Here is a 12,843-nt window from a genome sequence, read left to right on the forward strand (position 1 = left end):
GAATATGTTATAGAGTACTAAGAAAGATGCATTGAGTATTAGTGAGTATGTTTTAAAGATGAAGGATTTGGGAGATGAATTGATATCAAGTGGTGTGAACTTGAGTGATGAAGAATTGTTACTTTACATATTGGATGGATTGGGACTTGAGTATGATGCTATGGTTGCCAATCTTGTTAATAGTAGTCAAACGACACTATAAGAAGCTCAATTTTTGCTGCATAAGCATGACATTAGGTTAGAAAGCAAAATAATTTGTTTACCAATTTTCATGACCAGCTACCTTCAACACTAATAGCAACTAAACAAGGGTCAAATGAGTCATCCTCTTCCTCCTAAAGTAATGTTTTACTTTTGTCTGACTCAAGTTTTGGTACTGATCACTTAAAAAACTTTAGTGGTCAACATTTTCCTGGCTCACAATACCAGTCTATGAGGCCACAGTCAAGACTTTTTNTGGGATCGAAATCGGCCGATACTCGAGTTTCGGTTTTGCTTCCTACCCAAAATCGACCCTCACAGAGTAGATTTCGGTTCTAGAAATCAGGAATCGACATTGTGCATGTCTGATTCCGGTTCTACCTCCTTAGGAACTAGAACCGGACCTTGGAACCCAGACTAAATTGAAATGTTATAAAAATATAAGGACTATTTTAAAATTTTACAATTCAACTGAAATTTTACCTTATTTCTTATGGAATTTTTTCTTGTTTTGTTTGTTTTTATTCACAACTAAATTTAATTGATCTCCTTACCCTTGTTATTAAAATTAATTCACCACAAATAACTTTTATTTCTTAATAAAAACAACTTTATCTTTTCCATTTTTTTTCTTCTCACCCATACTGAACACAGTAACACAAAAAACAATTTTCTTAATAAAAATAACTATATATTTTCCATTCATTTTATTCTCATTGATATTGAACACAACACAAGAAAAATGAAAAAAAAACATGAAATCCAAATCCAACGGTTTAATATCAACAAATCCGGTCATTTAACAAAATCCCAAATCTTCATTGCTCATACAAAAAATCAATTTGACATAAACAATCTTCATTATTCATATAAAAAATCAAGAAAGCATAAAAAAATCAATTTTGCCAGACGTTCAAATTGATTTTTCCCATATTCTAAAAATCAATTCCTGCTTTTTTTTTTTAATAAAAAAATCAACGAAGCATAACAAAAAATCTTCGTTTTCTCTTGGTTAGGTTTTGTGTGGGGAAGAAGAAGATAAGAGAAGAAATGAGAGAACTTGGCTTGTTTTGTTTGAAGACAAAGGGAACAGAGAGATAGACGTGACTTTTAGGGCTACCTTGGCTAGGGTTTTGTGTGGAGAAGAAGAAGATAAGAGAAGAAATGAGAGAACTTGGCTTGTTTTGTTTGAAGACAAAGGGAACAGAGAGATGGACGTGACTTTTAGGGCTACCTTGACTAGGGTTTTGTGTGGAAAAGAAGAAGATAAGAGAAGAATGACAGAACTTGGCTTGTTTTGTTTGTAGGCAATGGTTAGGGTTTTGGCTTATAAAAAAGGTTTTTCAAAGTGATTGGTACATGAGTTATAATCCAATGGTCAAGATTCGTTGTGAGATGGGGTGTATTTGTAATATTGTAAGTGTTTATTTGTCATTTTTGAAACAAATAGGGATTACTCTGTAATTTACTTGGGTACCTGAAACCTATAAAACAAGTTCCAGTTCCAACTATTAAGGAACTGGAATTGGCGGTTTTGGTTCTGGTTTCATTTTTTAGGAACCGGTCGGTTTCGATTCCTTCAAAAAAAGGTGAGTACCCAGACCTACCCACTCTTACTATTTTTTGTAATTTTTAGTTAATTTTAACAAAACTACGATAAATGACCCTATTACCCTCGTCCTCCCATGCCCAATAATCTAACCCACCTACCAAACAACCTTTTTCTCCTAAATACACTCCAAGTTCGACACTTACCCACCTCCCAAATAACCCTTTTTCTCCCCGATACCCTCAAAGTTCCACGGCCCATTATTGGTCACCACTGCCTCTGCCATCACCAACCAACTCAACCACCACTTCCATCATCCACCATACATTGCAACCTCACACATATTGGTCTTTATTAATGACAATCAAACTCCATTGAAAAAAAAAAATTATAACATAAAATTAAAAAATGATATAAGAAAAAATAAATAATAAAAGAAGAAGTTTATAGATTTGCTTGTTGGCCACCGCAATTGCCTGATTTGTCCCATCGCGAAGGCTAACAAGCAGATTATAGTTCTTTTTCTTCCTTTTTTTTTTTTTTTTTTGTTATTGTGAGAAGAGGAAAGAGGATAGAGAAAGAGAAAGAGAGAAAGAGAAGAAGAAAAAAGGAGGCAGAGCAGAAAGATGAGGAAAGGAACAGAGAGATAGAGGAGATGGATGTAGGGGTTAGCGGAGAGCGGAGCAATAATCCCAATTTATTTGTAATTTGCACTAGATTTTAATAGGATTTGAGTACTTTTCATTATTTTGGGACGAAATGTATACTTAATTCACGCTGTTTTTACTTTGTAGGCTTAAACATTGATTTGGAGCAAAAACGACGATTTTAAACTTGACAATTAGGATAGCTTGAACTCTAAAGATTCAGAAGATTCAGGCTTATTGCAACATTAGAATGAAGACTTGGTCAGATTCTACTAAGAAGACAAAGGAGAGATCAGCCAAGAGTTCAAGAGAAGGGCAAAAAGGGAAAGTCAACATAAGATCAACTTTGTTGCGGCAAAGAAAAGCTTCGCCACGACGAAGCTCTCTTGGAACTCAGCAATTCAAGTTGCATCGCGGCGAAGTTATGTCAAATTTGAAAAAAAACTTAAAACCAGTGTTTTGGCTGTAGGGTTTTAGACCAAAGTGGAAAGTAGTATAAAAGGGACAAAAATGATTTGAAAAGGTCAAAGTTGTCCTTGGGAGAGTAGCTCTTGGAAGGAGAAAGTACTGAAGATTAAGGCTACATTTAGGGAAGATCCTCCTATCTTTGATTGTTTTTCCAATACAAACTTTGATATACTTATTTTGTTGTTTTACTTTATTTTGTATGAACTAAGTTGTTAGCTAGGGTTTGATAAAAACTCGATACAATGATTCAATTATTGAATGATTTACTTTGAGTTTAATTTCATGATTGAGTGTTATCTTTTGCTTAATGCCCTTGAATGTGATCACCATTCAATTGATGTTGTTCACAATGAAACTGAGAAGTAATTGTGATGTGTCTTCTTGGGAGATACCATAGTTGAGTGAAAATTAGAGAGACAAACATGATATGAGACTTGATAGAATTTCACAAAGCTTAAGAGACTTTGAACTATGAAACTTCAAATTATGGATTCGAAAGGTTAATGGAACAGGTGGGTAGTATGACTGAGAAGGAGTACCAAACACCATAGGGAATTGGTTTTAGTCAATGAAATCAAAACTTGGATAATAAATTCTATAAATTGGGTTTGCGTATCCAGGTGAAATCAACCCCGACGTTTTATTTAGTATTATTTGATTCATTGGTTTATTGGGTTTTGCTTTAATTTCGTTTTCATTCAATTATATTTTGTTAACTTGTAATTAGTTTGTTAATATTTCATCAATCCATTAATTGTTGCTTCACTTACTACTAAAACTAGAATCAGTAGTAGTTATCATCATCCTTGTGGAAACAATACTTTATTCTCTACTTTATTACTTCTTGCGACTAGTGCACTTGCTAAGCGAGTAAACATTTACGCATCAATGTTTTGGGCCGTTGCCGTGTTAGGATTTGTCAAATCATGTAGCAAAATAAAACATAAAAAAATTATCGACAAAACCCTAAATCCACGATCATGGAGGATACATATGATTTAATTACATATAAAAAAAAAGAATATTTTATACCTTTGTTTGATGGCTCTCAATAATAACTCGATTTAAGCGTAGATCACACACTTGATATCCACACGGAGGCAAGATCACAAATCACAAATACGTAATTCGCTAGTTTAGAGTATTTGTGTCAAGGAAGAATTGGGCACAAAAATTGAGAGATAAATTCTCTCTCTTTTAAAAAACGGCTAGTTTTTTTTTTTTTTTTTTTTTTTTGGTTCGTAAACCTAATTTTTTTTTTTTTTTTTAATCATGCTATATAACATAATTAAAACCTTATTCCACTCTAGAATAGAAATAATCCTGCTCCTAGGTGAATAGTGTATATATATATAATATTCATCAATTTCATTTATCATTAATATTAATATTAATCAATATTAATTCTAATAAATAAAATTGCAATTTTGCTAAATTACTTCCAATACCAAAATGGACAGAGGCACAAACCTCAACAAATTTAATGCTCAACAAAATTACCAAAATACCCATTGTTCTATAAAGGACGAAATTGCCCCAAAATCTAATTATCTTAATTGTCTTCCTAGTGTGTGAATTATAGGCTCTCTATCGTGTTGGCAGGAATGCAATCGAATTAAGCACCGACTAATTAGCTCTCCATAAACAAACCAATATTTGCATCTAGCAAGACATAATGGTTACCCAACTATAAGTAGAACAAGGTGCTGAGAGTTCTTTAATCTGAGCTTAAATTGAGTTTTGTAAACTGATTTGTTTTGTGAAATGTAAAGTCAAGTCAATAGGGGTGTGTTTGTAAAGTTTGAATGTTGTTTGGTTTATATTGAAACTGTGCGTTTTAGTTATGCTTAAAACGTTGCTTTCATTCTTTATCCTTGTAATGGCTGAGTATATAACAACCTGAATTCTGTTACACATTAGCTAGAAAAGATTCCATTTTCTTCTTCAAGAGTCGTGCTTCATTTTCCTTTCTCAACTCTGAAAAACTTTCATGGTATCAGAGCCTAGACCAGTGTCTATGGTGATCCTTGATAGTAGTTCTACTTAATCGACTTCCAAATTAAAGAGTATGGATATTGTTTTATAATTACACGACCTCAAACTTCCACTACTCTACGTCAATTTCTGTTAAGCTACTAGAGAAGAATATACAATTCCGGCGTTCATAAATTTTACCTGCCCTAACTTCACATGGACTGGAAGGCTTCATTATGGAGAAAAAACAGTCCTCCCATGTTCATGGTTGAAAAAGATGGAATACATAAATGTCAGCAAGAAGGTAAATCCTAGCTACTTAACATGAAGAAAAATGATCAATTCTGGTTAGCTGGCTTCCATCTACCATTTAAAATCCAGGTTTCGACATGTTGCTAAGTAATACTCTTATGAAACTGGAACTTGTTAGAATTGCATTTCCAGTCTGGGTCTAAAGCCAAAACTCTTCATCTAAGGAATATGTTATAGAGTACTAAGAAAGATGCATTGAGTATTAGTGAGTATGTTTTAAAGATGAAGGATTTGGGAGATGAATTGATATCAAGTGGTGTGAACTTGAGTGATGAAGAATTGTTACTTTACATATTGGATGGATTGGGACCTGAGTATGATGCTATGGTTGCCAATCTTGTTAATATTAGTCAAACGACACTGCAAGAAGCTCAATTTTCGCTTCACAAGCATGAGATTAGGTTAGAAAGCAAAACAATTTGTTTACTAATTTTCATGACCTTCAGCACTAATAGCAACTAAACAATGGTCAAATAAGTCATCCTCTTCCTCCCAAAGTAATGTTTTACCTTCGTCTGACTCAAGTTTTGGTACTGATCACTTAAAAAACTTTAGTGGTCAACATTTTCCTGGCTCACAATACCAGTCTATGAGGCCACAGTCAAGACTTGTTATCCCTAAGTTTAGTAATATCAATACTAATCAAGGGAACTTCAAGTCTAGTTTTAATCCTCAAGTTCAGTCTCAGTTCTTACCAAGTGGTGAATATTTTAATCAGTTTCTTCCTACTAGCAATCAATTTCCTCCTACTGGTAAGTTCATGTATAATCCTTCTATGGTGAGGAATAGAGGTAGAGGAAGAGGCTATTTTAAGCCTCGACTTATATGTCAAATTTGTGGAAAAGGGGACATTCTTCCCCTTCAGTGCTATCATAGATTTGATCATGATTTTTAAGGCTTCATGAATCACAATAAAAATTTTGCTCGTCTTGGTTCACCAAATAGTCAATTTCAAAGTCAATCAAATGAGTCTGCTCAAGCTCTGATGGCAACTAAAATGTTGTCTAGACAATCAACGCAAGAATATGGTCTTATGTTTTAGTCAAGGCTATTCTGGTCATACTGGAGCTAGTCTGTCTCAACAACTTGTGATATATCAATAGCCTATGCCATATCAGCACTCTGTGAATTATCAGTCTAGAGCTTCTACAAATAGTACATTCAAATCTGTCTCTCCAGTTTAGGGCAATGGTCACTCAGCCCTTCCTTCTTATGTACTAGTTGCCACACCACAAGTCTTGACTAACCAAACTTGGTATGTGTATTCAAGTGCAACCAACCACATGGTAGCTAAACCAAGTAACTTAGTGGTGAAAGACAATTATCATGGAGGCTCACAGGTTCAAGTTGGCAATGGTCAGATAGTTCCTGTCACACACAGGTGAATCTTTTTTGTCCTCTTCTTATTGTCCTCGTATATTACATCTTAAGAGAATGTTATGTGTGCCTCATATAGCCAAGAATTTGTTAAGCATTTCACTAATAACTAAAGATAATGATGTTGTTGTGGAATTTCATTGGGATCACTACTTGATAAAGGATAAGATTACTCAAAGGGTGCATCTTTAAGGCTCACTGAAGGATGGATTGTACCAATTGCAATTATCTCCTCCTACTTCTGTTTCTGGTTCTAATGACCAAGCTAGGTTTGCTCTACTGTCCCAAGCTTCTAATAAAAGAGATTATTTTGTTGATATAGCCTTTAGTGATAGTAGTAAATTTCCTAGTAATCCTGGTGTTTCAGTACATCATAATAGTCAAAATCATTGTATTACTGGTGATGATTTAGATGTAAAGATTAGTAGAACAAAGTTGTGGCATGCTAGGCTAGGACATCCACAAGAGAAAACACTAAAATATGTAATGAATAAAGTTCATGTTTGTGGAATTTTTGGGAATAAAATGCCTTTTTGTGAAGCCTGTCAGTTTGGAAAAATGCAACAAGCTTCATTTCCTATGTCACATTCCAGGACTACAGGTCCTTTTGAGTTGGTTTACTCTGATTTATGGGGCCTTGCACTAGTGTGCTCATCCGAAGGATATAAGTATTATGTGTTGTTTGTGGATGGTTATAGTAGATTTGTGTGGATTTATCCTTTAAAATTGAAGTTTGAAGCCTTTATTGCATTTTCTCATTTTCATTGTCTTGTTGAAAGGCAGCTAAATGCAAAATTAAAATGTCTTCAAATAGATTGGTGAGGAGAGTTTAGGTCTTTTTTGAGTTATCTACAAACTCATGGAATTGCATTTAGGCATCTTTGTCCTTACCTTCATCAACAAAATGGAAGGTTGGAAAGGAAGCATAGAATCATAACTGAATTTGGTCTAACACTTCTGGCTCATGCTACTATGCCATTGTGTTTTTTGTGGCAAGGTTTTACCACTGCAGTATACCTTGTAAACAGATTACCTTCTGCTTCTATTGGAGACATCTCACCTTTCTAGAAACTTTTTAGACAAGAGCCAATCTATGATGTGTTTAAAGTTTTCAGATGTTGTTGCTACCCTTACATTAGGTCTTACCAAAAACATAAGAACATAAACTCTCTTATCATACTTAAAAATGTGTTTTCTTACGCTATCGTTCATTTCATAAGGGGTAAAAGTGTCTATCTCCCTCAAGCAGGTTTTACATTGTTAAGCAAGCAAAATTTAATGAAACCAAGTTTCCATTTAAACATGGTTTTGAATGTTTCTCGTTTAAGGATGGTGATAATGCAGGTTTAGCTACAACTTCTAATTCGATTATTGGACCAACTCCTTGGAATCTTTCAAACTGTGTTGATCTTATGCCTTCTTTTGGAGTCATTTCAAAACTAGAAGTTAGAACCAATAATCCTTAACTAGCTACTAGATACCCGATTCCTAGTAACACATGATTCAAAGTTTATTTCAGTTATTGCCTCAGCACCTAGAACTCTAGAGTCTGATTTTTGTGACACACAGAAGGAGCTAGAGTCCACTGAGGAGCTTGCTATTGTATCAGAATCTAGTAGTTCATAATTGAGCATCCTAAGGTCTCAATCAAATACATTACTTAGTCAACCCAGTGACACTTCTAGTCATAGCAATTATTTAGGTTGTCCTGCTGGAGTTCAACTTGAAGTCGTCCAACCTCTAACTAAACTTGCTTTATCAACTACTAATAAGCATCCTATGATTACTAAATCAAAAGATCGTATTCCTATACCTACAAAGCTAGCTTTGCTGGCCACTAAACACATTTTAGTTGAACCAAAAAATGCTTCAAAGCATTGAGTGTACCAAAGTGAAAAACAACAATACAAGAAGAATTTCAAGCCCTTTAGCGAAATAACACTTGGAAGTTGGTCCCTTATGCATCAGGCATGAACTTAGTGGGGTGTAAGTGGGTTTTTAAAACCAAACTTAAGTCTGATGGCACTTTACAAAAATACAAAGCAAGTGGGACATCCAAATTNCTAAAGATAATGATGTTGTTGTGGAATTTCATTGGGATCACTACTTGATAAAGGATAAGATTACTCAAAGGGTGCATCTTTAAGGCTCACTGAAGGATGGATTGTACCAATTGCAATTATCTCTTCCTACTTCTGTTTTTGGTTCTAATGACCAAGCTAGGTTTGCTTTACTGTCTCAAGCTTCTAATAAAAGAGATTGTTTTACTGATATAGCCTCTAGTGATAGTAGTAAATTTCCTAGTAATCCTAGTGTTTCAGTACATCATAATAGTCAAATCATTGTATTACTGATGATGATTTAGATGTAAAGATTAGTAGAACAAAGTTGTGGCATGCTAGGCTAGGACACTCACAGGAGAAAACACTAAAATATGTAATGAACAAAGTTCATGTTTGTGGAATTTTTGGAAATAGAGTGCCTTTTTGCGAAGCCTGTCAGTTTGGAAAAATGCAACAAGCTTCATTTCCTATGTCACATTCCAAGACTACATGTCCTCTTGAGTTGGTTTACTCTGATTTATGGGGCCTTGCATTAGTGTGCTCATCTGAAGGATATAAGTATTATGTGTTGTTTGTGGATGGTTATAGTAGATTTGTGTGGATTTATCCTTTAAAATTGAAGTTTGACGCCTTTATTGCATTTTTTTCATTTTCATTGTCTTGTTGAAAGGCAGCTAAATGCAAAATTAAAATGTCTTCAAATAGATTGGGGATGAGAGTTTAGGCCTTTTTCGAGTTATCTACAGACTCATGGAATTGCATTTAGGCATCTTTTTCCTTACCTTCATCAACAAAATGGAAGGGTGGAAAAGAAGCATAGAATCATAACTGAATTTGGTCTAACACTTCTGGCTCATGCTACTATGCCATTGTGTTTTTGGTGGCAAGGTTTACCACTGCAGTATACCTTGTAAACATATTACCTTCTGCTTCTATTGGAGAAATCTCACCTTTCTAGAAACTTTTTGGACAAAAGCCAATCTATGATGTGTTTAAAGTTTTCAGATGTTGTTGCTACCCTTACATTAGGTCTTACCAAAAATATAAGAACATAAACTCTCTTATCATACTGAAAAATGTGTTTTCTTATGCTATCGTTCATTTCATAAGGGTACAAGTGTCTATCTCCCTTAGGTAGGTTTTACATTGTTAAGCAAGCCAAATTTAATGAAACCGAGTTTCCATTTAAAGATGGTTTTGAATGTTTCTCGTTTAAGGATGTTGATAATGCAGGATTGGATCAACTCCTTGGAATCTTTCAAACTATATTGATCTTATCCCTTCTTTTGGAGTCATTTCAAAACTAGAAGTTAGAACCAGTAATCCTTAACTAGCTAGTAGATTATCAACACCAGATACAAGATTCCTAGCAACACATGATTCAAAGTTTATTTCAGTTATTGCCTCAGCACCTAGAACTTTAGAGTCTAATTTTTGTGACACATAGAAGAAGCTAGAGTCCACTGAGGAGCTTGCTATTGTATCAAAATCTAGTAGTTCAAAATTGAGCATCCTAAGGTCTCAATCAAATACATTACTTAGTCAACCCAGTGACACTTCTAGTCATAGCAATTATTTAGGTTGTCCTGCTGGAGTTCAACTTGAAGTCGTCCAACCTCTAACTAAACTTGCTTTATCAACTACTAATAAGCATCCTATGATTACTAAATCAAAAGATCGTATTCCTATACCTACAAAGCTAGCTTTGCTGGCCACTAAACACATTTTAGTTGAACCAAAAAATACTTCAAAGCATTGAGTGTACCAAAGTGCAAAACAACAATACAAGAAGAATTTCAAGCCCTTTAGCGAAATAACACTTGGAAGTTGGTCCCTTATGCATCAGGCATGAACTTAGTGGGGTGTAAGTGGGTTTTTAAAACCAAACTTAAGTCTGATGGCACTTTACAAAAATACAAAGCAAGTGGGACATCCAAATTGACTTAAATAGTCACAAGAGAAATTGACATAAATAATGCTTTCCTAAATGGCGCCAAGGGGTTCCAACAAACACTAGGCCTTGACTATTTTGACACTTTTTCTCTTGTGATTAAACCTGCCACAATTAGAGTTATGCTCTCTTTAGCTGTACATCATAAGTGGGACATCCGACAAATTGACATAAATAATGCTTTCCTAAATGGGGACTTGATAGAGACAGTGTTCATGGTGCAGCTTGAGGGGTTCATTGATGCTTCATATCCCAAGCATGTATGCCAACTTCACAAAGCTCTAGATGGCTTGAAACAAGCTCCCAGAGCTTAGTTTGAAAACCTGAAAATGCTTTAGTCTCATGGGGTTTTACCGATTCAGTTTTTGACACAAGTCTTTTCTTCATGAGAAAGGGCACACAAGTGAATATCTTCTAGTATATGTTAATGATAAGTATCACAAGATCTGATTCTTTCTTAATTACTCAGATTATTGCAAATCTTAACAGACAATTTGACTTGAAGCATTTGGAGCCCTACAATACTTTCTTGGTTTTGAGGTTCATCAAAATGATTCTGCATTGCTTCTTACTCAATCTAAATATGCTTAAAAGTTGCTTATCAAAGCTGGAATGGCTGAGTAAAAACCTTGCAATACACTAATGGCTTTAGGTGTCAAGCTAGGGAAAGAAGATAGTGAATTTTTTTATCAACCATTTCTGTATATAAATGTTGTAGTTGGATTGAAATATCTCACTCACTCCAGACCTGATCTAGCCTACTCTGTAAACAAATTGAGTCACTTTCTCCAGTCCCCAACTGTTGCTCATTGGACAGCTTGTAAAAGGGTTCTTTGATACATTAAAAGAAGTATTCAGCATGGCTTGTTGTTTCAAAGTAATCCATAATTTATACTAGAAGGTTTTGCGGATGCTGATTGGGCTGGTGATGTGGATGATAAAAGATCTACCACTAGTTATTGCATTTTTCTTAGAGGCAATTTGGCGTAATGGAGTTCTAAGAAGCAAAACATTATGTCTTTGTCCTCCACAGAAGTTGAGTACAGACCCCTTAGCTAGGCAGCAACTGAGTTGGTCTGGATTCAACACCTCTATATAGAACTTGACATTCCCATAAATAAAACTCATGTTCTCTGGTGTGATAACATGAGTGCAGGAACTTTATCTATAAATCTTGTTTTTCATGCTAGGACAAACACATAGAGATAGATGTGCACTATGTGAAGGAGTTAGCCACGAAAGGAATTGTCTGTGCAGTACATTTCTACTGACTATCAGATTGCTGACATTTTTACAAAAGCTCTTCTTGGTGCAGTTTCAATTTCTTCGGGCTAAGTTGCAGGTAGTTCCTGAACTTGAAAAGTATCAACTGCACATGGTGGTATAGTCTCAAACAGTTTGAAGATTTAGGTTTGGATTGGGTTACTATCTAATGTTTTGTGAGTTGTTGTGTTTTGGAATATGATGATCAATTGAGGATTGGCAAAGTTGGGAACTGTATATTGCAGAAGGGTGTGTAGACTGGTGTTATGTGTGTCAAATGTGCGATGGATTGCAAAGTATTGTAGCTAATTAAGTATAAGGGAGTTCAATTTAATTGAGTATAAGTGAGTTCAGTTTAAGAGAAGATATTGGGTAAAGATGAGAAGAATGAGTCATATGTTACTAGGAGCTGAAACAGTTAGGAACTTCAGTTTAAAGGGTAATATTGAGCAGAGAAGAAGCATGTTAGAGAGTCTTGTTTAAGGGAAGATATTAAGCAAAACAAGGTTGCTGGAAGTTTTTTAATCTGAGCTTAAAATAGATTGTTCTTGTAAAGATTCTGTTTTGAAAAATGTAAAGTCAAAGGCAATGGGGTGTGTTTGAAATGTTGTTTTAATTGAAATGGTACATTTTAGTTATGCTTAAAAACGTTGCTTTCTTTCTTCATCCTTGTAATGGCTGAGTATATAACAGGCTGAATTTTGTTACACATTAGTTAGAAAAGATTCCATTTTCTTCTTCAAGAGTTGGCTTCATTTTTCTTTCAGCTCTGGAAAACTTTCACAAATTCAGCGAATTACTACTTGTCAACAGTATGATTATTGTGCAATTCATCCTTTCATCATTTATTATCTCATGAAGGTATAAATTACAGAAATAGTGTCACCTTCAAATATACATCACCTGACATATTTGTATTTGGTTATCGACCGACCAAATGAAATTGGATTTGAACAACAACTCACACCACAACCATTCGTTAGAGGATATATTCCACAGACACTGAGGTTAATTACCATCCATATGAAATCCTCTAAT

Source organism: Pistacia vera, unplaced genomic scaffold (genome assembly GCF_008641045.1).
Source record: "Pistacia vera cultivar Batoury unplaced genomic scaffold, PisVer_v2 Contig938, whole genome shotgun sequence".
In the NCBI taxonomy this organism is placed as follows: Eukaryota; Viridiplantae; Streptophyta; class Magnoliopsida; order Sapindales; family Anacardiaceae; genus Pistacia; species Pistacia vera.